Genomic DNA, 5,935 nt, shown 5'->3' on the forward strand with positions numbered 1-5,935 from the left:
ATTGTTCAAAATTATTTGTGTGCCAAAACATTTTCTTCTGGCATTTGAGAAAAAATGATGAAATGTTGTTGTATCATTATTGCAATTTGAAATAAATTTAACAGTTTCAAGTTTTGTGTTTTTCATTTTTTCCACAATACATTATCCATTTTTGAAGGTGCAAAATAGCACAGCATAGCACACAAAATCAGGCCCCATGCAAGCAGAAAACTATTGGAGTAGGGAGGCACCTTTTGTGTTAGTTACAGGGGTTGCAGCCTACTGTTGTTGTTGTTTAGTTGTGTCCAACTCTTCGTGACCCCTTGGACCAGAGCACGCCAGGCACTCCTGTCTTCCACTGCCTCCCGCAGTTTGGTCAACTCATGTTTGTAGCTTCGAGAACACTGTCCAACCATCTCGTCCTCTGTCGTGCCCTTCTCCTTGTGCCCTCCATCTTTCCCAACATCAGGGTCTTTTCCAGGGCGTCTTCTCATCTCATGAAATGGCCAAAGTATTGGAGCCTCAGCTTCAGGATCTGTCCTTCCAGTGAGCACTCAGGGCTGATTTCCTTAAGAATGGATAGGTTTGATCTTCTTGCAGTCCATGGGACTCTCAAGAGTCTCCTCCAGCACCACAATTCAAAAGCATCAATTCTTCAGCGATCAGCCTTCTTTATGGTCCAGCTCTCACGTCCATACATCAGTACTGGGAAAACCATAGCTTTAACTGTACGGACCTTTGTTGGCAAGGTGATGGCTCTGTTTTTTAAGATGCTGTCTAGGTTTGTCATTGCTTTTCTCCCAAGAAGCAGGCATCTTTTAATTTCGTGACTGCTGTCACCATCTGCAGTGATCATGGAACCCAAGAAAGTAAAATCTCTCACTGCCTCCATTTCTTCCCCTTCTATTTGCCAGGAGGTGATGGAGCTTCAGACCATATTTTGCGCTCTCATCTTTCGCCCTCATTAAAAGGTTCTTTAATTCCTCCTCACTTTCTGCCATCAAGGTTGCGTCATCTCCATATCTGAGGTTGTTGATATTTCTTCCAGCAATCTGAATTCTGGCTTAGGATTCATCCAGTCCAGCCTTTCGCATGATGAATTCTGCATATAAGTTACATAAGCAGGGAGACAATATACAGCCTTGTCGTACGCCTTTCCCAATTTTGAACCAATCAGTTGTTTCATATCCAGTTCTAACTGTAGCTTCTTGTCCCACATAGAGATTTCTCAGGAGACAGATTAATTCTTCAGGTCTACTAGCCTACTAGTTACATTCTACAGACGGGAGTTTATTTGTATATGGGCCAGGATTCAAATGCAATCTAATATATTTTCATTTCAGGGTCAGCCCAATAGGTGAAAGGCAAAATGGTGCCCACTGCCCACACGGAAGCATGCAAGCCTGGCAGCAGAATCTTACTTCAACAACTAGGGATGAGGTCCTCTGCTGTACCTAAGCCAGTTTAGAGAGGACAGGAGGGGTAGTACTGAAGCATCTGTCATCCAACAGAGGGAAATAGATGGGAGACCTGAGAGGAACAGCCAGGGAGCTGCCATTGTTGCCCCCTGCCCAGCCCCAGCTGTTCACCTTAGTTTGCCTAATCTTAGGGCTGGCTTTGCTTACATCATATCACAACAGGTCTTTACTACCATATTCTGCTGTATGTATAGATCAGACCTCATACGTGTTGAGGAAGCCATTTCACATACTGTGGACTCCTCCAGACAACCTGTTTATTTAGCATTTATCCTGATTTGCTTGTAGAGTTTTTATACCCCTTCTTGTTAACCATTACCCTCTTTTCAGTGCATTTCCATGTCACCTTCCAAACTGCAAAAAGTCTAATTCTTATTTAAAGTGGATTTGTTGCGCTAGGGCAATGGAGCCCATGGGTGGGGGCAGCTGCCCCCTAAATCAAGTAAATAAATAAAAATACTTAACTGACCAATTGCATGGTAGATAACTCAGTTCTGCCCCCCACCAACATAAAGCCTGTCCCCCTAAAATAAATCCTGGCTAAGCCCATGATGGAGCCCTTCAATGGACCAGCAAATCTAAAGTTCAAGCATACACTTGTATCCCACCCACAAAATAGTGACAGGAGGCATCATTTGTGGCACGAAAAGTTACAGGATTTTAGCAGGAAACTACATGATGCCCAAAACATTTTGCAGGCACAAATTGTTATGAAAGCACGATTGTGTATAATCGCCACCGAAGATCACGAGCATAAATAATGATGAATGCTTAATAAAAATGATGCCTGAAGGGGCCCGTCATTTAAGAAACAACTTCCAAGGCAGGCGATCCCACAGCTTGTACTCGTCAGGAAACTAATTTCATTAGCCTAAATCTGATGCACTTAATTTGACTCACTTGCAGCTTGTTTTGAAAATGAACTCAGCTGCAGAAGAAAATAATATGGCCTGTGGGTAAAATGATTTTGTTGAGCCAAGGTAGATAGGATCAAGCTATCCAGCATTCCCATTTTAGTTTTTTTCTTACCAGTGCACAGTGCCTTATTTTTGGCTTTGTAAAACTGTTATCATGGTCATTACAATGCTCAAAATTATTCATGCATTAATCCATTAATTACTTTTGATTAAAAACTAATTCTTCACCTCATTTACAGTTGTTCCTGTTGTATCACCTGAAAGTTAGCTGCAAAGTCTCTTTATTTATTTTATCTAGTCATTAATTAATATATTCAGTGTTGTGACATCTAGGGCACTCTTCTCAGCTCCAATTTTGAACTTGATTTATTGTTGCATTTATGTCTAAACCCTACTTAAAAGTAATTTGGCTTTTCATTACAGAGCCTCATAGATCAGCTAAAACCATGTAACATGCACACACACAATATATATCTACAGTATCACTTTTACATTTTTCATATAAAACCCTAGTATTAGAACCTGTGATCCAAGTACAGTGGTACCTCGGGTTAAGTACTTAATTCGTTCCGGAGGTTCGTTCTTAACCTGAAATTGTTCTTAACCTGAAGCACCACTTTAGCTAATGGGGCCTCCTGCTGCTGCTGTGCTGCTGGAGCACAATTTCTGTTCTCATCCTGAAGCAAAGTTCTTAACCCAAGGTACTATTTCTGGGTTAGTGGAGTCTGTAACCTGAAGTGTATATAACCCGAGGTACCACTGTACCTTCCACATCATTTTTCAGAAGGGTTGCAAAATTGCACAACTTTAGGCAGATCCACACCATCCACTTAGAGCAGAGCTTTCCAAGCATTTCATGTTGGTGACACAATTTTTAGACATGCATCATTTCACGACACAGTAATTCAGTTTTACTAGCAAGCCCTTTCCTGCCCCGGGATGAGTGCGGGAAGCATTCGCACCACCACTGCAGCCAACACACTAACGTGCCATGACACACATTTCGGAAAGCTCTAATTTAGAGCATATCCAACTGACATTTAAATTGCATGGCACCCCCCAAAGAAGCCAGGGAGCTGTAGTTTCCCTCACAAAGTTACAATTCCGAGCATCCTTTACAAACTACAGTTCCCAGGATTCTTTGGGGGGAAATCATGCCCTTTAAATATGTGTTGGATATGCTTTAAATGTACAACAAAGAAACACAAAACTAGAACTGCCAGATGGAAAAGGGCACAGGGCTACTGCAACTTTAACAGCCACACAGAAGAAAATATGCTATCAAGTGTACATTGCATGACAAGCAACACCTGCTGAAATTCCCTTTTCCACATAAGGTGCAGGAGCCCTGTTATTTCCAGCTGGCCAGACTACATAAAAAACCTTATTTTTATTCCCCTCCTACATCATCTTTACAGTGCCACCCCTAGATTTGGCATTAGCCTCAAGCTACTAGCATTTCATGTACCAGATCTTTAATGAATCAGACTGCAATCTTAAACACACTTACTAGGGAGTAAGTTCCATTAGATGTAGTGGGACTTCTGAGTAAACTTGCATAGGATTGCGCTATCACAGACTGACACACAAAGGCTATCTATACCCAATAAACAGCCCCCCCAAAGCCCTCTCTTTTACACACACACACACACACACACACACACCTTCAAGCACATTATATTAAAGTTTCATTAGAATCCAAAAACAATTATGAGTCTGATATTCATTCAGTCTTATTATTTTTCTCAGACTCACAAAACTGATTTAATGTGAAAAGCCTGGCGTTTTGCTTTAGAACTCACACTCAGCCTTACATTTGAGCTGTTGTGTGGTAGGCATAGGCAACAAGTAACTGAAAGCAGGCAAAGATTTGGGCTGGTGGAGAAGGGGTACCCCATCCCTTCTCTAATGCCAGCAGAGAAATCAAGTGGGCTGCTGCATGGGGATAGAAGCGCCCCCCCCCCCTCTTTGTGAGCAGCATACAAATGCACCAGGTTGCTGGAGAAGGGACCAAGCTCATTGTCCTTCATCAGCCAACCTTCACTAGCAAGTAAGCAGCCTAGTAACTTTTATGGGCTTTGTAGTAAAGTTAGTATATTCTTAAAAGCCATTCCTTGGTCAAGTAAGGGAGTGAAGCCTTGTGGGAAACCAACAAGCCACAAGGACCCTGGGAAAGGAATTCTGTTGCCTTAACCCTAGACTAACAGGCGTCCAAAAGGAACAGTTATGGTAGGGGAGGAACTGATTTACTGAAGGATCTAACACCTGGGTCCTACGCTATTCGCATTTTCTCACTGATGTTATCTCCTAAGTGGTTACATCTGCATACCATTCAGGAAGGGAGGATACCCCTTGATCTGGCTCGGGGTTCTTAATTGCTCCAGCTGTCTAATGTTAGATTGATTAATCAGCAAGTCAGTCATTGGTGAATTTGAAAATAATCTAAAGTTATGATTGGTCTTGGGGGTCCGTTCCCACGTGTGTATTGGGGATAAGAGACTTGAGAAATGAATGGTCAAGTGCGCTATGCAATCCGCATTGAGCCCGGCTAGAAGCTACATCTAATTAGCCGCCTATTGTGATGGAGAATTGCTGTTCTTTTCATTTACGGACTTAAAGACTTTTCTATCCTAACCAACAAGTGTGTGCTGTAAGTAGAAAGTTAGTTATATTTTACAATGTTCTTATTTTACTTCTGTAACCCTCAAGTGATGTGCCTGCAAGTTCGCAAGTGTTATTATGTTCTTCTTTTTTAAAATAAATCTTTTAAGAAAAGAAACTGTTTAGTTGTGTGCCTTTCTGGGAATTAGCTAATCCTTGCCTTACGCTCTGTGATGCCTACCGTATGTATTTCTGCCTGTAGTTATACGCTGCAGGGTTGGGGGAAACCGGCACTAATTTGAGGCGCAGCCTTTCCCCTTGAGGCTGTGGCTTGGAGTTCCCCAGGTTAAAGGGGTGGTGGCAGCTACCAGTATATTTTGTCCTGTTTTGAAAAAGACGTGACCCCCGCTTGCCTGGGCTACTCAGGGCGTCCTGTCTTGCCGGAGAGCAGAGACGGGGCAGTGTGGCCGAGTGGCAGAGGGCAGGTGGATGGTAACGTTACTACATGTTGGCAGCGTTGTGGGATCAGGACATTCACAGAAAGGCACTTTGATTTTTTTTAAAGCAACAACTGGCACGTATCGCTTGTGGTTTACAGGTGGTTTGTTATTTTGGTTAGAGATAGTCAGGAAGGATGGAGGAAACCGGAGGGTTTCAGGAAAGTACCATGAAAACATTGGATCAGTGGGGAGTGGTGGGAGACGATAACTCTCTCCCGGTAAACCAACCCCAAGCTGCGTGTTCCCCAGAGAGATCCGCTTCCTGGTTTTCAGACGGCCCTGAGTCCGAGGGGGAGCGGGAGAACGCCAGCCAGTTAAGCACAGTGCGGAAGGGTCAGCGAGAGTCCGGAATCGCAGAAGGGGCGAGGGGCCCGCTAGGAACCCAGCACGAGGAAGTGGGAGCCGGGATGGCCACCGCACGTCCTAGAGCGAAGCCTTTTGTCTACACAGAGCCTGGAGG

This window comes from Podarcis tiliguerta, assembly GCF_965153285.1.
Source record: "Podarcis tiliguerta genome assembly, chromosome: 1".
Lineage (NCBI taxonomy): Eukaryota > Metazoa > Chordata > Lepidosauria > Squamata > Lacertidae > Podarcis > Podarcis tiliguerta.